This window comes from Hylobates moloch, unplaced genomic scaffold, assembly GCF_009828535.3.
Source record: "Hylobates moloch isolate HMO894 unplaced genomic scaffold, HMol_V3 SCAFFOLD_10, whole genome shotgun sequence".
NCBI lineage: Eukaryota > Metazoa > Chordata > Mammalia > Primates > Hylobatidae > Hylobates > Hylobates moloch.
In genome coordinates this window covers 60,257,205-60,278,736 of record NW_026652285.1, presented here as the reverse complement: position 1 = coordinate 60,278,736, position 21,532 = coordinate 60,257,205, and positions in this window count along the sequence as shown.

Sequence of the window (21,532 nt, the reverse complement as noted above, 5' to 3'; positions counted from 1 at the left end):
ATTGTTAAAATTACCCTCAATGATTTCAGAAGTCCTCAAGATGGGGTGTCTCTGTTATGCTAAGGAAGGTGCCCAATCACCTTGGAAATGAACTTATAAGAGCCTTAGTTAGCCATCTAATCCCAAATAGTATCCTCCTGTTTCTAGCACTTTAAAAATTCTACTTAGCATTATCTGGAATTGTCTTTTTCATTTATACCAGTGTGTGTTCTGACTCACTCCTTCCATTAGAATATAACTTCCTGAGGCAGAAATTCTGTCTTGCTCGTACTATTTTCCTGGCACCTAGAACAGTGCTTGGCTTTCAGTATTTGTTGAGTAAAAGAATGAAGTTACAGTGCCCCTTCTGAAAATGCTTTTTCTCCAGGAGCAGTCACACTCCTCTGATGGAGTCTGCACTGAACCTCAGTTTTAATCTCTACTAACATTTGTGGTCGTATCTTTGCAAGGACAGGCTCAGAGAGAAGCATAAGGTGGGGTTTCTGCCACGGAATTGCCTGTAGTCAACTTGAGTGCTGTATTGTCAGTTAGGATCCTGCAGGAACAGAAGATAAACCCTCATTGGGTAATTTGAAATGAGGCTGATAAAGGGACTATGTATAAAGATATGAGCAAGGTTGAGAGGATCTAATGAAGGATGCTACTGTTCCCTTCAGCTAGTAATGACAGGGAGCTGTTGTCTCCCTAGAACCCCAGGAATGTGGTTCTAAGGAGAGGGCCAGCCAAGTGGATCTGGAATACTCTAGAGGAAACAGGGCCAGCTTTGCCACGTACTTCCATGACAGAGCCAGAATTATGAAGGGAAGCCAGAGAAGCAGAAAACTAACAGGGGGAGAAGGGAGAGAAGAGGGAGAAAGAGAGAATAAAGACTTATTGGACCTGCATGGTGTGAAAAGAAATGCCCCATGGTCCAACATCTTCTGGATTCAGCGTGTGTTTGTGATTGTCCGAGAAGAACATTGCAATGCTCTCAACACCATGACAACCGTCATTCCCCTGTCGATCCTGAAAAAGGCTTTATGTATCATGTTTGGATGGGTGACCTCCAAAGCTGTATCTCCACCATTAATTTCTCATCCAAATCCTGGTCTCCCACAGTCTATGGAACATTTCAACATCCATATCTCTTAGTGCCAAATAAAGCCAGTAGATGCAAACGGAATTCCTCATCTTCACTTTAAAACTGTCTTCTTTTCCTAAGCTGCCTACTAATATCAAAGAGCACACCATTCCCACAATCTTTCAGTTTCACACTGTAGTATTCATGTACATTTCCTTCCTCTCTTTTGGCGTCTTAACCCTTTACCACTTCCTAACTCTCCTCTCTAACCACAGACTCTCCCTGTTTCACACTGCCCTGTAGAAAGCTGAGTTAGTTTTTCCCAAATTCTGCATTCACTGTGTCATTATGTGGCACAAAAAAATACTGGTAGTAGCTCTTAACGGACTTCAGAATAAAACCCAGGTTTCTCAAAATGTTTGTGCACTTCTCTGTCCTTTTCTTATTTCTAAAAGTTATTTTAGATCTACACAAATCTGACTTAAAACTATTATTTTATCTTTTTCTATTTCCCTGTTCTCTTCTCCAGCCAGGCTGGTCCACCCAGTGCTCTCCAAACACCGTGGTCACTTGCATCTGTGGGATTTTGCTGGTGATCCTTCCCTATTTATCTGAGGTGATGTATCTTGACCCTAGGCATTATGTGCTAGGCATTATGCAAAACTCTGACATTGTATATTATCTCATTTGATCCCTATGACAAGTCTGTGTGCTAAGAACTATTATTGCCTATATTTTATAGATAAAGAAATTGAAGAACCATGAAATTAAGGCACATTGCCACATCATACAGTGGGCAAAGGCTGGAACAAGGTTAGAATTCCCTTCTGTCTGAATACTGTTTTAAAAAGTACTCCAAACTTGTAGATCCTGTCCATATTGTGTCCTTTCAATGTTAAATGAGAGCATTGCCAAACAGGCCTCCATAGGGAGTACCTGGTTCTCCAGAGAGATGTATTTTTGTTTGACTTACAATTATTATTGCTTAGAATCTAGACTCTGTGGACTTATTTTAACTCAGTAGAGATTGTCAAATTGCAAATGATCTTTTTACAGTAGAGAAGCAAATATTTTTGTCCAGTAGGAAAGGGAACCTCAAATGTTACAGTTTTTGTTGTCCCATAGAACATTAACCAGTTTTGTTTTTGACTTAGCAATCTTATTTCAGTCTTCTGACTCTAATGAACAACACGTACTTTGATTTCTTGTACATTCTGTTGAGTCATCTTTGTAATATACTGATTCCCCCATTAATGAGCTAAGTAGAACTTTGAAAGGTATGCACTTCATATTTTTATGAGAGTCATGCTTTTAATGTTTAGAAGATTATACTTTGACAATATAAAGCCTACACACTTAATTATTGTGCTTAATAACTGACTCCCAGTTCCAGAATGCTTGCCTCTTATCTATCCAAATCCTCCCCTTTTCTGTCAAATTTAGATGTAGGCTCACCTCTCCTCTTGATATCCACCCTGAATACTTCAGCTCATGCTCATCATTTTTTCTTAGAACTTCTAGAATATTCATTGGTTTTAATGACATAGTACTTTGAATTTTCTCTTATTGTCTTATGCATCTACCACTAGCTCTATTTCCATTTTGATCTTGATCTCAATCTCAATTTTGCGATCCATCCATTTATCTTCTCCCTCCACTCCCCTGACCCCAAGGTGCTTAGACTAGCTTTGGGCACACAATATGTGTTCAGTAAATACATGTGGAATACAATTTAATTTAGCTTTGCAGATTAGCCTTTACTACAGCTTAGAATTCTCCTGATTTATATTTATATTCTCCAGTCAAAACAGAGAGGCATTGTATCCAAGAACGAGTAGCCTTCTGGAAAGAATAGTAGTGACTAGAAAATTCTGTTATCACACGAGGAAGGAAAATGTCTTCTGCAAGCCCAAGAATCCTAAGAGTTAACTTTAGAATTCGCCCACTTAGCTAAACCTCATTCCAAATGCCACTTTTCTAAAAAGCCAGCCCAGTGGCAATCTGTGCCTTCCCCTTTCAACCACAACTCTGTTTAATTTCAAAACAAGGGCAGATAAAATATGCTAATACACAGCAAGTCTCCCCATTGCTATTCACTGGGAAGTCCCTTTCCAGTGTGAAAGTCCAGTCTTCCGTGAATTCACAAACAAATGATTGCTCTTGTTACTGGCATTCCACACCGGTGATAAAACATGCGAGTGAATCAGCCTCAGCCTAATTGTATGAGTTTTCTTCTGGAAGGTGCTGTGCCTTTTGTCTTGAATCTATATGGAAATGCATCTGTGTGCACATGTAGGATGTTTTAAAATAAGTGCACGTTTATCTGCTGGGACATTAATAGGAAATCCTCAGAGACTTCCATTTAGTGGTGCTGGTGGTAGTGATGGTGGTGTGTTTTATAAGTTCAAAGTCTTTGCACTTGAGCTGTAAGAGCCTTCTGTAAGCAGTGGGCTGTTTAGCATACCATGTGGGCCACAGCCTCTGACATCTTTAGCTAGAAAAGCAAAGGCTGGGAAAAGGAACACGATGGAGTACTAGCAGCCACGAGAGAGCAGGGCTGGAATGCTGGCTCTGACCACAAATTGGTACACGGAACTTGTGTTTTTCATTAGGGTTGCTGGAGTAATGCTGGTTTCTAGCATTCCAAAGGATATTCAGACTTACATTAAATTAAGTTCTCCTTTAAAAATCACTCTATGTTGGAATAACATCAAGGATCAGATGGCAATCAAGAAAACTCAGGAAATATAAAACTAAACCTAGCTCTGACTTTTTCTTATGCTGTTGGTATGAATGTACAGTGTACATTGTCCATGATTCAGATGGTAATCTGGAATGCATCTTACAGATGAAGTTTGCCTAGAGCTTTTAATTGACTAGTTAGCTGAAGTTTTTAAATATTATTTGTGGATTGTAGAAGACAACTCTGAGTGACCATAGTACATTTGTATGCCAGTGCAAAACAAAAACATAAGAATATGTTTCATATTGTGCATAAACACTTATGTAAGCCATGTATTTGTTTATATATGCTTATATATCCGTTTGCATAATTTACAACTAAAAGTCCCAAACTGGCTAAAATCAAGCAGTTAAGGAACTTGTATCTTATTCTAAAATCAAACTCACTGTAAATCAATTGTCCTTCTCTTTCTCTCTCTCTGTTTCAAACACATACCCAACAAACACACACCCCACAACACATACACACACAAAATTTATGTGTGCATGTTGATGTTTCTAAGTTCCTGAATAAGCATATATATTAGTCAGATAGGCTTGGCAATACTGCAGTACTAGACAACCCCAAAGTCTCTGTAGCTCTCCTGAAGTTTTCTCTCTCTGCTATAGCCCTCCATGAATATGGGCAAACAGTTGTCCTCCATGATTGACCTCTGAGCAATCCAGGCTACTTCACTTTTATGGCACTTCCATGTTAACAAATGCATCCAAGACTGTAGCAGCAAGGAAAGAATAGTCTAGGAAGTTAACCACAGTTAACTACCATATGTTGTTTCCATGCACATTCCATTGGCCAGAGCGAGTTGCACTGCGATACCTGACATCTTGTGACATCAAAGAGAGGGAGAAAGGACATCTTGCCATATGTCTGAAAGTGGATATTGGTGACTAACAAAAGCCTTATAGCATGATTAATGTAACCTAATGATTGTAACTCAAAATCAATCAGGTAATATCTTCCTCCCCTACCCATCTCTCTCTCTTTCCCTGCCCATTCTCCCTCTTTCTTTTTTACACCCCCCCCCCCCCACACACACACAAACACACACTCTCTCTCTCTCTCTCTCTCTCCTCCAGGGGAATAAGTGAAGTTCTTCTGTTTTCTCCCGAAAATAGACTAATCCAGGTTGATTACAGAAGCCACCGTGCCATTCCCTGCAGGTGGGGTATCGCAGTCTGTACCTTTCTACAGGTGTTTCACATCATATTAATATCTAGTCTTTACTGAGAAAGATTTTCAGGTCCTATCCTGAGAGTTAGTTCTTAAGGAAAACAGAATTCTTTTTCTGAGTAGCAGTGAAAGAAGTGGGGGAGAAGGAAATGAATTAGCCCAGGATGGGATTGTAGGTGTTCTCCAAGCTAGACTCAAGAATTTCACAATATTGTTGCAGACCAATGATGCTAGTGTGGACTGACAAAATGTATTTTCAGTCCCGTGGCTGAAGGGATCAGTAGATGAGTGGGATGCATTAGGATTTCCAGGTTCTAGAAAGGAGGAGTGAGGGATTCCATTTACAAAAGCCTTTCTTGACAGTGCTCCTCCCCATGAAAACTAAGAGAGAGTAGGATGGGGTAAGGGATTGAAAAGTAGGGAGATGAGAGACCTTCTGTGTCCAGGAGGACTTGCCCAGGTATCCAGCTGCACTACAAATAATGGCAAGTGCTTTTGGAATACACAAGGCTCTGTAAGATCTAGCCCCTACATTCCTGTCTTCAGCATTGTCTTGGATGACTCCCCATCCCCTAACCACCTGCCTCCGAACTCTAACTTTCTACCGTGCTGGGCTTTGTTCTGTTCCTTGAGTGAGTAATTTTCCTTTCTGCACAGGGCCTTTGCATAAGCAGTTTTTTTGGCTAAGAATGCTCTTCCTCGTCCCTTCTCACGTAAGTAATACCTGTTCATACTTCAGATCTCAACTCAAATGCTGCTTCTCAGATAAGCCTTCCTTGAACCTGAGACAAGGGCAGCACCACATTACCATACGTCTTTACGTGGATGGGTGTAGTGGTCTGAGTAATGCTTTTTTCCTTCTAGTCTATAAGCTTCATGGGGGATCATATCTGTTTTTCTCACCATTTTATCTTTATTCTCTATCCCAGTCCCCTGAACATATTAGAAACTCAGTAGATATTTGCTGAAAAATATAGTGTTATAAAAATAAGTGATTACAATCTCTACTATTTATATAAGCACATTTCCTAATTTTATAGTCAAAATAGATGAGCTGAACAGTGAGAGATAGCCTAGGTTGTGATTCAGGAGCACAAATGGACTGGTTTCCGTAGCTACGACTCTCTATTCAGTACTCTCACCTTGGAAAAGTCACTTATCTTCCCTCACCAGGTCTCATCCATATGTAAAATTAGTGCTACATTCAATATTTATAAAGAGGTCCTACAAATAAAGAAAAGAAGATACCAATTGGCACATGTATGAACAGAAAATTGGTAGGAAAGGAAATATAAATAATTAAAAATATATTAAAAGACCTTATTCTGTAGTGAAATGCAAAGGAAGCAGAATCACGAAAGAATTCACTTTGTAATTCAAATGTACAGAGGAAATGTTTCCTTTTCTTTTCTTTTTTTTTTTTTGAGATGGAGTTTCGCTCTTGTTGCCCAGGGTGGAGTGCAATGGCACGATCTCGGCTCACTGCAAACTCTGCTTCTCAGGTTCAAGCAATTCTCCTGCCTCAGCCTCCCAAGTAGCTGGGATTACAGACGCCCACCACCATGCCCAGCTAATTTTTGCATTTTTAGTAGAGACAGGGTTTCACCATGTTGGCCAGGCTGGTCTTGAACTCTTGACCTTAGGTGATCTGCCCACCTTGGCCTCCCAAAGTGTTGGGATTACAGGCATGAGCCACTGTGCCTGTGGAAGTGTTTCTTTATTATAGAAAGTAATGTGGTCTTCTTCCAAGTCTCACTCACTGAGCAGCAGGAAAAAACTACATCATAAAACGTACCCCAATCGAGTAACTACAGTCTAGGCTGATGCAATAATTTAAACCAAACATTGCAATTTTGCTCAATGGTTTTAGGTAAAAATGCTAATGCTAGTGTCCCAGAGTTCTACTTACTTTCCTGGCTTCTCTACAAAATGACTATGGATGTATAAGGAAGCTTATTGGGTCTTAATAGTGTGGGGTTCAAGGGGAGGAGGCCACACCTCTGTATGGGATGTCCCTGTAATGTCTTCTTACCCTGGGGCTTCTCTGTCCTGGCCATCTGTTTGCCAGTTTGATGCCAGAGTCTGTAGATTATGATTTGTTTGCTGTTTGTTGACTTGTTCATAGCAAGGTGGCGTCAAGGACTAGCTGTAGCTCACTTAGGCTCTCATTGACCCTCCCTGTGTGTCTTTGCCATACCCTTCACTTGGTCTCCTAACCTGCTTCTAGCTTCTGCTGACAGCCACTTTGCCAGGCTGCAGCTGATCTGATGGCAAAATCACGGTCTCCCAACTCAGCACCCATGCTACATGGGAACCAAGGGAGGCTAGCCCAAAAGATGACACCCTCCAGGCTACTGTTGTAAAAGCCTAGACTCATGAGGGACTATCCTGGAATGACCCAAAAGGGAGTAGGGATATAGGAACATAATTTTTCTTTCTTTCTTTTTTTTTTTTTTTGAGATGGAGTTTTGCTCTTGTTGCCCAGGCCGGAGTGCAATGATGCGATTTCTGCTCATTGCAACCTCTAGCTCTGGGTTCAAGTGATTCTCTTGCCTCAGCCTCCCGAGTAGCTGGGATTAGAGGCATGCGCCACCAAGCACGGCTAATTTTGTATTTTTAGTAGAGATAGGGTTTCTCCATGTGGGTCAGGCTGGTCTCAAACTCCCGATCTCAGGTGATCCTCCCACCTTGGCCTCCCAAAGTGCTGGGATTACAGGTGTGAGCCACTGCACCTGGCCACAGGAACATATTTTAGGTTTAGTAAGAAAAAAAAAGCTGAAACTTGAAGAAAGAGGTGACATTTAGCTGGTCTTAAAAAATAGATATGCTCCTTTCCTTAGGGGTGGCACTTAAGATCTGGATTCCTTTTTTTTTTTTTTTTTTTTTGAGACAGAGTCTCGCTCTTTCGCCCAGGCCGGACTGCAGTGGCGCTATCTCAGCTCACTGCAAGTTCCACCTCCCAGGTTCATGCCATTCTCCTGCCTTAGCCTCCCGAGTAGCTGGGACTACAGGCGCCTGCCACCATGCCCAGCTAATTTTTTTGTATTTTTAGTAAAGACGGGGTTTCACCATGTTAGCCAGGATGGTCTCCATCTCCTGACCTCGTGATCCGCCCGCCTCAGCCTCCCAAAGCGCTGGGATAACAGGCATGAGCCACCGCGCCCGTCCTGGATTCCACTTTTATGCAGCACCCAGATGGGAGCTGAACAACAATTCTCAGGGTGGGACTGGGACTGCATCCCAAGAGCAGTGGCATTGAGCAATTGCAGTACACCTTTATGCCTATATGTGCCCCAGAATCTTCACGGAGTTGCCTGTCTTCAAGGGAGAGACAGACTTAAGCCATGAGGCTACAGGCAGACCAGCATGAAATAAAAATAGAGAGCCCTTCTAGAATTTTCTGGAAGGCATAAGCTTTAAAGTCAGTGCTGGAGATGCCAAAGTGTAAGAGGGAACCCCAGTGTCTATTGGAATGAGTTCCCCGCCAGTCCAGTGAAGTAGAATTTAGAATAGATCACATTTGTTTAGGGAGAGAAAATAAATGTGTGGTGTTGCTCTCGCTCTAATATGTGAACTAAAAATTTTACCCACATACAAGAATGTAAATATCTAAAGAGAGGTTATGAAAGAGAAGGACTGGATGATTTTCAACAGTCACCTTTCCAGTGGGAGTCTTAGAGAACGGCGGTGAAGGTCTTTCTGGTGTTTATTCTGTGTGTATTTGTAATGTTTAGGTCATTCACCACAAGACTCCATTCTGGTATTAGTTGCATAATAAGCACATACAATCAAAAGAGGATAGACCTAGGTAAGATCTAAGAGTTTCTGGCAGCTCTGCTACTCTGTGGTGACTTTCTCCATGGCCAGAAACAGGTGAGAGGGACCCAGCTCAGGGCACCCTAACTGTTCACCTCCCTAGTCCTAACCCTCTGCTAAGCTTCACGGTTTGCCTGTGGTTCTTAACCCTGGCTGCCTGGTAAAATCACTTCTGGGAATTTTTTAAAATGTCACAAATACATAGACCTCTTCCTCGGAGACTGTGAATTGATTGGTCTGGGGTGGGCCTGGGCCTCTGTATTTTTCAAAGCTCCTAAGTCATTCTAATGGCAACCAAAATGGAGAACCACTGCTAGATACTTCCAGGATGTCGTAACCCAGCAAAATGTTTCCTGTCTCTGCCTTGATCTGTGCTAGATCCTCTCTCCTGAATGCAGTCCTGAAATTTTGCCAAAAGTTTTTCTGTACTGGAAGGCTGTTTCCAAATCACACCTTGTCTGTGAAGATTTTGTCCCCTGGCTGTTATCTTTCCTTGCTGAGAACTCTTGTTCTTAGCTTTGTTCATCTTCCTATATGATCTATATCATCTTGTTCAAAGCCTCACTGGGTTTTGTCCATCTTCCTATATAATCTTTATTCTGGCACATTTTGCACTGTAGTCAGTTGGGCGTTTGCTTATATACAAGACTGTAAGTTCCTTGAGGCCAGGAGCTGTGTGTACTCCCCTTTGCCAGGTGCCATGGGGGATATATAGAGCTCTGTCCACAAAGAGTGGTGAGCCAGTCACACTGAAACTCCCTAATTATTTTAGCCAAACTACATCCACATGGACTAAATTAGATAAATGTTTGTGGGAAATGGGAGGATAAATGGATCATATTAGCTTTCAGCAAAAGCATAGCTCATTACTTTTTCCCGAGAATGTGTTCTGAAGAGCCACAATCTCCATGCACTTATTGTGGTCACTGGAAGTCAGATGGAGCCCATTGCTGGAATAGTATCTACTTGAATGTGGTGGGGGAGTGGGGGCTGGGATTTAAGAATTCTGATTTCACCAAAATGAGCTCATAAATTAATCTCCTTAATGTCCTTTGGGAGGAAACAGTACCCACAATTTTAGTCCAAAAAGTACAGGGAAAGCAAGTCCCAGAGAATATATGAATGTCAGTTAAGTAGGAAAGGAGAGAAAAAATATATATTCCTTCCAAAATATGCATGCACATCAAGCTGTGATTCCTGGAAATGAAAGTGCTAACGGGAACATTGCATAAAGAGATATTATTACATAGTCCATATCACGATGCAAACCTAAATTGCAAAAGTGTCTGGATTTACCCGCCAGTTTACAGGAAACACAGGGACAGATAAATATGTTAAATAACAAAATGGGTGCAATCAACAAAATCCAGACTGGGAAACTCGACAGGATAAATGATCTGGTTTTGTTACGAGATAAATTGCAAAGGTGGAAAAAAGAGATGGAGGAATACATCATAGGTTAGAAGAGACCTGAAGAGGCATTGCCAACTCATTGTAATGTATTGTCCTTATTATGATCCTGATTCAAACAACAAACTGTAAAGCAGAAAGCATTTATGAGATGATTAGGGAAAATTGAACACTGAAGACATTTGCTAATAGTAAGAAGTGACTCATTTTTACAGGTATGATAATAGTATTATAAAATTTAAATAAAGAGGCAAATATTTATATATTACAGCAACAATTTAGAGTGAAAATTATGATGTCTAGTTTTGCTTCAAAATAATCCTGGGATGAGCAAGTGAGAGAGGGAATAGATGAAATGAGAGTATAGATGCTTTGAGTTAATTGTTGAATGAGTACATGGGGGGTATACATCAGGGTTCTCCAGAGAAATAGAAGCAATAGAATTACATATCTTATGAGCCAACGCATGCATATGAAGACTGAGGAGTTACATGATCAATGGTCTGTAAGCTGGAGTCCCAGGAAAGCTGGTGGTGTAACTTAGTCTGAATCCAAAGGCCCAAGAACTAAGAACACCAGTCTGAGAGGGCAGGAGAAGATGGATCCCAGTTTAAACACAGAGAGCAAATATATGCTTTCTATGCCCCTCCTTTTCTTCCACTCAGACTCTCAGTGATTTGAATGACACCTGCTCACATTGGTGAGGGTGGATCTTCTTTGCTCAGTCTGCCTATTCAAATTCTAATATCTCTGGAAACACCCACACAGACGAAACTACAAATAATATTTTACCAGTTATCTGGGCATCTCTTAGCCCAGTCAAGTTGACACATTAAAATTAACCACCACATATTATTTATTATATGATTCTCTACTTCTGTTACATTTTACAAAATGATCTAAAGTGTGAACAAAAAGATACAAAAATATATGACAATAATTTAAATATAAGTGAGTTACTAATACATTCACACAAGCATCACATTTAAACAGTATCTGGGAAATGATGAAAACTGTCAGGTTTCCCCAACCTATGTCTCCTTGCAGTCTCTAAGGGATAAAGCATTGCCAAGGTTATAATGGAAGAAGCAGGGCAGGTGGGTGGAGATGCAGGCTTTTGTCCAAAAAAGTGTTAGATTTGGTATGTAATTAGATGTATTGCCTTAAAAGTGGATTAAAATAGAAACTGGAGTTTCAAAATTTAAGCAGTTTGCCTGAGGCTAAAAACACTGACTGAGAGTGAAACACAAGCATCTGGAGGTTACAAAGGGAAAAATGGAGGTTTTATGGATTTTTAAGCCTACTGGGAAATTAAAAGGGGTAGGGAAGAGATAAATCAGGTGAAAAAAAAATCACTTGAAAACTCCAAATCAGAGGATAAAAGGGTCACAGTGGAGCTCCTTGCCCAGGGTCTACGCTATCTTGCCCCATGATGGGGGCCCTCTGTAGACTGGTGAAGTGGTGATTGCTGTTCCATGATGACACTGGCAAATAATAGTTTTTTCCCAATTCTCACACCCAAGCCAGCCCTCACACCTATGATGGAGTGCAGAGAGACTAAGAAAAGCCACATACAACATACACACATACACAATACATACACACAACACACATATATACAAAACACACACATACATACCTCTCTATTCACACTGAACATTAAAAATGGACCTGTTTCAAAGTGTATGTAGACAGTTAACACAGGCATCATATCTAAACTGAGATCTTTTGAGTGTATGTAGACAGTTAACATAGGCATCATATCTAAACTGAGATCTTTTAAGGACCCAACAATAAGCTAGTTTAATCATCATTATTAAACATCATTATTGATAAATGTGGGCTGTGCTGGTATGTAAGCATAGCAACATACAAAAGGGCCCTTGTACAGCCCTTGCTGTTCTACTGTGCTGTGCCATATTGGTCTCTACAGAAAAGTAGAAAGCCAGTCTGGATGTTTCCCAGGGGCTCTATTTTTTCAGCTTAGTCATGCATGGAATATGAGAGGGAACCCATAATCCACCTCTGTATATGAATTTGTGGAAAGTGAGAAACAATTAGAGAAATAATGATTAAGATGAACACCAAGCTGAGATGGAGCAAGTCCAGAGGAAAAGGAAGTCAGCCTGGTATAATGTCAGGTGACTTAAAATGCCTTCCTCCAGCCTTGGAGTTTCTTCTATCCCGGCCTGTTCTCACAGCAGGTGGGCATCGGTTGTACTGGTCAACAAGGATTGTCTCAGGAAAGGATTATTACAGGAAGACGAATTTTAAAAAGAAAACTGACTCTAAGTGACTCAGCGAAGAGAAAAAATTTATTGGGTCACTGCATTGGCACCTGCCCACACACACATCTTTAAGACAGAATCCCCCAGAACTGCAGGGAGTGGGAAAGGCAGCTAGAGAGGATGAGTGAAAAGAAAGAGGTTGAGCCCATGAAAAATCATAGAAATGGGAGTGGAGGGAGCATCAAAGACCACCTAACTTCACCTCAACCATCATCCGGGCTGACGTCTGGGCTCATCTGCAGTCATGGCCAGCTGTATTGTGCAGGTTCCACGCCAAGGATCTGGCAAGATTCTTCCTTCTATAGTTGCAGAACCTCAGGAAAACCTCAGGAATTAGAGGACCAAGAATGTCTAAAATCTAAGAGTTGGGGGAGGGATGGGAGTCTTGGTTGAAAATTAATATGAAAAGCAGCCAGACATTGAGATAAAACTGACAATGTGTTAGTGTATCTTTGTAAGAGTTTGGGATGGCTTCTTAAGATATCTAAAACAATTCTTTAAAAAGTTAACCCTAAAAAAACAAAATCTCCTACAAGAAGAGAATGTACTCTTAGTACTGTAGGTGATGTGACTCAATGCCAATAATATTTACACTGCTAGAAAAACACAAGCAATGAAAGTCTATTTATTTAAAATAAAAGTAACAGAATTATATTGGGAAGAGAATGGGTCATATTGTAGGAAGGTGGGGAGAGCTAACTCCTTGCCTTCCATAGCATGAAAACAATGAATCCTTACAACTGACCAGAATCAAGGAATAGCAGGATTCCAGCTGGCTGTTTAAAATATGGACATAAATACCACAAGAAACGCTAAAAGTGGTTGGATGTGATTGCCTCTGGGAAGCTAAAATTGAGAATAGAAAGCATGAGGCAGGAATGCTGGATTTCTTTCTTTTTTGGAAGGTGAGGGAGGTTATATTTGGCCTTCTAAGCCACATACATATATTCCATAGATAAAAAATTAAATTAAAAAATATAAAGTATTTGTGTATTATTAGATGATGATACTAGTGATCAGTTAACTCTTCTCACTTTGAGAATCTATGATCGTCTATCAAAATATGTAAAAACCCTCCAGCATTGTACCCAGGGCAGAGGTGCTTGGCCATTGTTGGTTCCTAAAGCTTCCAGATTCAAATATATTTGCTTCTTTGGGAGTGGCTTTGTCTATTGAGGGGCTGATTTCATTTGTGCCATGAAAACTCTGCTTTAGTGCTCCACTTGACCTTTGTGTTTGTGTGGATGTACCTGAATGCTAATACCATTTTCAATTAAAAAAAACTTTCAACAATAACTTTGTCATTGAGGCACAGCACACACACTGAAATACACCAGTCCTGAGTGCACAGCTTGATTAATTTTCTCAGAGCGAACACACACATGTAATCAGGACTCAGATCAAGAAACAGAGCATTACCAACAGCCCTACCAATCACTATTGCCTCTGTCATCTTCAAAGGTGACTGGTGTTTTAAATTCCAAACCAAATACAGTACAGTTGGCCATCCATAATTGTTGGTTCCGCATCTTCAGATTTAACCAATTGCGGATCAAAAATATTAGTAAAAAAGACAATAAAAAATAACAATACAACAATAAAATAATACAAATAAAAAGTAGAGTATAACAACTGTTTACATAGGATTTACATGTGTTAGGTACTTGTAATATAGAGATGATTTAAAGAATACAGAGAACGTGTGTAGGTTACATGCAAATACTACACCATGTTATTTAAAGGAATTGAGCATCCTTGTGCGTTGGTATCCAAATGGGGTCCTGGGACCCATCCCCCACATGTACAGAGGAACAATTGTATGTATTCTTTTGTGTCTAGACTTTCCCTCAATAGTTTGCTCATGCAATTCATCAGTTACCATGTACCACAATTTATTTATTCATTCTATGGTGAATAATGCTGCTGTGAGCATTCTTGGACATATCTTTTGATGCATTTATATTGGGCAGATACCTAAAGGAGGAGCTGTTATATTCAGCATTGGTAGACATCATCAAGTAGGCTTCCAAGGTGATTTTTCTCAACTTGCAGTACCAATAGCTGTATATGAGATTAGCCACTGCTCCACAATTTTGCCCACAATTGCATTGTCAACTTAAACAATATTAGGCATCTTGGCAAATGGTATCTCATTATGGTTTTAATTTGCATTTTCCCTTTGACTAACAAGTAGATAAACTTTTCATAAACTTTATGATTTTCTTTAAAAATTTTATTTTCTTGACTTGGTATTTATAGTGCTTCTTGAACGTGACCTAGTATCTATTCAGTTTTGAGAAATTTTCAACTGCTACTATTTTATTTTTTTTTTATTTTTTTTTATTTTATTTATTTATTTTTTTTTTAAAGAGAGTGGAATGATTTATTTAAAATGATGAAAATATACATTGCCAATTATCCTGTCAGTCAAAACAAAAGAATGCTATATAGCAAACAAAACATACAACAATATAAAGTTTGCTGGTAAAGGTAAATGTATAGATAAGTAGGCAACACTGAAATGGTGGTGTATAAAGCACTTTTAATTCTAGAATAGAATGTAAAAGAAAATAGTATACAAATAACTATAACTATAAAATGATGTTAATGGATACAACTGCTACTATTTTAAATACTACCTGTACACAACTTTCTTCATCCTTTCCTCCTGGGATTCCAATTACTTATGCATTAAACTTTTCTACCATGTCTCACATATCTTGCATTCTTTCTTGTATTTTCTACTCTCTTTTCTCTTTGTGCTTCATTTTCAATATTTTTTCCCATCTAACTTACCATTCACTGACTAATTTGATGTTAAACCCATTTGATGAGCTTTTGTTATCAGTTGTTGTATTTTTCAGTTTTAGAATTTCCATGTTAAAAATATCTTCCAATTTTTTAAAAAATTCCACTTCCTTTAATTCTTTGAACATATTCATCAATATGCTTTTTAAGTCTGTATCTGATAACTCCAGTTTCTGGTTATTTATTTTCTTTTCGTTTTTAGTCAATTGGTTTCAAATAAATTCTTATATTCTTGTTTGGCTGGTTTTCTTTTTAAATAAACTTCTTATTTTGGAATAAATTTAGATTTACAAAAAAGTTGCAAAAGTAATCTAGACTTCCCTTATGTCTTTCAGCCAGTTTCAGTTTCTCCTACTATCTCATATCACTGTGGTAAATTTGTCAAAATGAAGACACCAGCATTGATATGTTACTATTAAACTGAACTCTAGAGTCCTGGATATTTTTGATTGAATGCCAGGCATTTTGAATGATGGACTGTGAAGGTAATTTGAAGCTGTGGATATTTTCTTCCTTCAAAGATAATTTATTTATTCTTCTAGTGGGAGGATGGGCTGGGGAAGATTATATTATAAAATTGAAATAATGTGAACGTGGATTTCCTTTATCCTGAGGACTGATCCAGTTCTGACTTACCTTTCTTTTTTGGTATAGTCTTTTGGAGCTCCAACTAGAGGCCTGGGATATCAGGGCCTCTCCTCCTTGTTGGGCTGTGAACTCTATTTTATTTTTCCCTTCATACCTGTGAGACTGCCAAAGCTCTGTCCAGTTCTCAGCCTTGCAGTCACCACTTTCACTTTCAGAATTAATAATCAGCTTGAGGGGAAAAGCGGCCCCAAATACGCACATCTTAACTCCCTTGGCTTTTTTTCTTCTTTCAGATCTTGAACCTGCAAATTTTCCTTGCCCTGGTTACTCTCTGATGCCTTCAAGAGTGAAATATATATATATAAACATATATATAAATATATAAAAATATATACAAATATATATAAATATATAAAAAATATATAAATATATAAATATAAAATATAAAATATATAAAATATAAAATATATGAAATATAAAATATATAAAATATATATAAAATATATGAAAAGATGTATATCACACAAAATAATACACACATATTATAGGAATAAAAAGGAAAAATTATGACAATTTTAAGGAAGAATTAAGAAAAAACCACAAAAAATATATATCTGTCACACCAGGTAATAATATAATGAATCATATATACTTTTCTTTGTTGCTGGCTTATCAAGATTCATCCATGTTATAACATGTGTCACAATTTCTTCCTTTTTAAGGATGTGTAACATGCCATTGTATGTGTATACCAAATTTCATTTATCCCTTCATCTATTGATTGACACTTGGATTGCTTCCACCTTTTGACTATTGTAAATAATGCTGCTATGAATGTGAGTATACAAACATCTATTCAAGACCCTGCTTTTAATTCTTTTGGATATATACAGTGAGTCCTCATGCAATGTTGTTGATAGGTTCTTGGAAACTGAGACTTTAAGCAAAACAATGTACTGTACAATGAAATCACTTTTACCACAGACTAATTGATATAAATGAGAGTTAAGTTTCTGTGGCATATAGTACATTGTTTTGCTGAAAGTCACAGTTTCCAAGAATCTATAGACAACATTACATGAGAACTTACTGTATCCTGAAGTAGAATTGTTAGATCATATGTTAATTCTATTTTTAAATTTTTGAGGGACTACTATACTGTTTTCCATGGTGGTGGCGGCATTTTGCATTCCCACCAACAGTACACAGGAGTTTCAATTTCTCCATATTCTTAATAACACTTTATATTTTGTTTTTAGAAGTTAAAAAAAATTTTTTTGATAGTAGCCATCCTAATGGGTATGAGGTAGTATCTTCTTGCAGTTTTGATCAAAAATGCTTTTGGATGCTTATTTTTCAATGTCCAATTTGGACTATTTTTATATGTAGATAAAACTTTTATGTCCCTATAAGTAGTGTGGAGTAAGGGATCTGCTTGGATCACAGCTGCAAATTTTACTTGTCAGGCTTTCCAGATGAGCTAACATGATAAGCCTGTTGGATGTCTGTTTGCCCTGATGGCAAAGGCTCAGTTCAGGCTACAGGCTATGCTGGTACAGTGCTGTCTGTCACTTATCTCTGCCTCAGGCCCAGTCCTTTGGACTCTCATCTGGATCCGACAAAAAAGCACACATTATGTACAAAATTTAAAAAGTGCCTCTGATTAAAAACTCTGTGCGACACTACTTTGTGTGTCCCTAAAGGATAAACACACACACAAAAGAGAAAGGAAGTTTTCTGGCTCTGAGTGCATCCTCCAGAGTGGGACCTTTTCCATGGTGAGGCACAGAGAAGGTGGTCAGAGTGTGTGGAGCTGTTCACGAGCTTGCTTCCCCCCAGGAAGAACTCACCTGCATCCTGAGAGCCAGTGGGTGTGGCAAGAGAAATACTTTGTGCTGCGAATGACAGCAGTGCCAGGGGATGTCAAGAGACACCTGACCAGACTTGTTAATAAGCTCATACGAGTTACCCTGGATTGTCTCAGAAATATCTGGGGCAACTTTGAGTAGAAAATAAATTTAGAATGAGCAGTAGAGGACTTGTGGGCGTAAAAATACAGAGTATCACTATTAATGTGACTCCATTTGAATGAAAAGCTGGTGAAATAGAAGGAAACCTAAGATGCATGCAGGTAGTAGTTTTGGTATCGATTTGCCAAATGGCTGTTAGCTGGAGCCTGCTCAGTTTAGCAGCTATCTGAGAAAGTCCATCCCCTCTATCTCAGCCCTTAACTTTCACAGACATTCCTGAGATATAAATCAACCACATTTCTGGAGGCCATTTCTTCTACAGCATTTCTTGCCCTGTTGTACTAAAACAACAACAACCACAACAAAATCCTTCAAGTTCATGCGTTTTTCAGGAAGTGATATCATATGTGCATACTGGTAAAATTAGCCCCGGGGTTTTTCTCTATAGAAACACAACAAAAGAAAGCTTTGTCACTAATTATGATAACTTATTATTGCTGTCATGTAACTGGATAGACAATGATTTCAGTCAAAAAGTCATACTTCTATGTTGTTATGCTTACATACCAGCACAGCCCACATTTATCAATAATAATGATTAATAATGATGATTAAACTAGTTTATTGTTAGGTCCTTAAAAGATCTCAGTTTAGATATGATGCCTGTGTTAACTATCTACATACACTTTGGAACAGGTCCAATTTTTAATGCTCAGTGTGAATAGAGAGGTATGTATGTGTGTGTTTTGTATATATGTGTGTTGTGTGTATGTGTTGTGTATATGTGTGTGTTGTATGTGTGTATGTTGTGTGTGTGTTGTGCATTTACAAAAAATACCTTTTCAATGTGGGCAAAAACATATGGACATGTACGTATACACATTTTTATTAAGAACTTCGAATATGGATGTATAGGGCATAGTTTTTGCCCTTAATGAACTTAGAACCTGATTAGCTATGGAACCAGTGAGTGGTAACTAGGGGAATGTAGACCCTCTTAGGGATGGGAAGAAAGGTTGGCTTGTAACTTGAAGTGCCAGTTGAATAGGGGTGCTCAGGTTTGATCAGGCTTGAGGGTCAGTAAGAATGCCAGAACTAGCCGGGCACAGTGGCTCATGCCTGTAATTCCAGTACTTTGGGAGGCCGAGGCAGGCAGATCACTGGAGGTCAGGAGTTCAAGACCGGTCTTGCCAACGTGATAAAACCCCATCTCTACTAAAAACACAAAAATTAACCAGGTGTGGTGGTTCACGACTGTAGTCCCAGCTACTCAGGAGGCTGAGGCATGACAATCACTTGAACCTGGGAGGCAGAGGTTGCAGTAAGCTGAGATCGTGCCACTGGACTCCAGCCTGGGCAACAGAGCTAGACTCCCTCTCAAAAAATAAAAAGGAAAAAAAAAAAAAAAGGAATGCCAGAACCAAAGGTTAAAGCAACAAAGCTAGTTTGATTGAGATGGTCCTAGAATGCCTGTGGGAAAATCTGTAAGATAAAGCTCGAGTTGCTTTGGCAAAGAAAATAGTCAGAAGATGATTTCTCAGAGGAAGGGAGAGCACTGGCCTTTAAAAGTAGGGCAACTGGGTTGAAATTTACGTATTAAGTTTCTGATGTACAAAACACTGCAACTTCCTTTATTCTGTATTACTGAACTCATTTTTCTCTGGAGCCTTCCAGCTAATATAAACTTGCCAAATTGAAAGTAACACAATCTCTACTGGCTTAATTCAAGTTCAATTCAAGGTTAGTCTCTGTCAGGATGGCTTCTCTTCCTCTCCTCATTGAGCCCTCAAGCTGGAGGCTCTATGCATGGGAGCGGGAGAGGTGCTCCCATTGTGTTCTGGGAATAGGAGCTGGGAGGACCAGAAGTCTGCATCTGGTCTTTGTGCCATCAGGTTCTGTTGGGGGCTGGCTTTGGCAGCTGATGCATGCATGGACAGCATAAGTTGTCGTCCCTTGTCTCCTCAAAGACAGGTGCCATGGCTGAGGACTTACTCTTGGGGACTTATCCATCTTCCCTAGTTTATTAGGCTTGGCTTTCTGGTAGTTCTATAGATTTGGTGAGGTCTTGCCAAGTCTACCAGGCAATCCCAATGTGGGCACGCCACCCTAGAGCCCTAGAGCCTTCATGGTCTCTTTGCCCCTATTGTGGTGATTCTCCCAGGCAGGTTAGACAGTCATCTCTATCAGCCCTCTTTTGTGTGTCAGCCAGCCGTCACACCTAAGATGGAGTGCAGAGAGACCCAGAAAAGCCACTTCAAGCTCATCATCTGTAACTCTTGTACTGCCCTTGCTGTTCTACTGTGCGGCACCATATTGGTCTCTACAGACAAGTAGAACGCCAGTCTGGATGTCCTCAGATTTTCTTTTCATCTATCTGAGGGTTCCATCAGAATTTCCATTGTGCTGCCCTCTCCTTTTGGGTGGAAGCCTAAGGTTGGCAGGAACCCTGGCAGCATTCTCACCGTAAGAAACTCCTTCAAATCTCTATCTCCTCCATCTTTTCCCACTCATCTTCTCCAGTGAGAAAGTCCTTTCTTTTCTCTTGGGTAGGAGTTTCTCTTCCTCATATCCTCCTCCTTTTCCACCTTATAGCCATACTGCTTTCTGAGTAGACCAGAACTCACATATAATGGGGACACTTATTAAAGCAGAGACATAAAGATGTATAAGCAGGAATTTAGAAAAGAAAGCCCTCAACAAAAGCCCGGCTTTTAAAAATATTGTCTTCTTTTGGACCCAGAACAATCTACTTTGTGAACTGACACTGAACAATAATTTCTTTGTTATACCAGGCCATATCTTCTCCTCCTTGTCTGAGACAGAGCCTCATAAATTATCCTCAATGCCATATGGGCCACAAGGAATTTTACTTATAGGAAGATTTTTAAAAGCACTGATTATACTTTCAAAATGCCCACTACTTCTATTCCCCAGCTCCCAAATAGACAGACTTCTGAAGCTCCCTCATGCCCATCTTCTCAATCATGGTCTTTTCTGTGTGTTCACTTTGAGATGGACACTAGAAAGAAAATTAACTATACTCAGAAATATAAACATGTATACCCAACAAATAAGCACCTAGAGTGATGTGTGATGATCATATGCTCAGAGGACCACCACATACCTGCTCTACTCCCAACATGATAATATTTGGAGGTGAGGTCTTTGGGAAGTAATTAGATTTAGATGAGATCATTAGGGTTGGGTCCCCATGATGGGATTAGTGTCCTTATAAAAAGAGGAAGAGACCAGACCTCCTCCTCTCTTCACCATATAAGCAAGAAAGCAGCCATTCGCAAAGACAGGAAGAGGATCCTCAACAATAACCAAATCTGCCAGTACCTTGCTCTTGGACTTCCCATCTTACAGAACTGTGGGAAAGAAATGTCTGATGTTAAAGTCACCCAGTCTAATACAACCCCTAACCTGGCTCTTTCCCACTCACACACTTGATTTGTTTTTCTCCCTTTATTTAATACAGATGTTTTGATAGTCTGCTTCTCTTTCTTCCTCTTTTTCTCCTTTCCTTCTTTTGTTCTTCCAACTTATTTCACACCCAGTGTTATAATGTGATGCAGCTAGTGCTGTTCTATAAAAAAGTAAGGGCCTCCTGTGAATCAGGAGGATTGTCTTGCTATGGATGGGGGATATTAAGATGGGTCATTATAGTCTATTGGAA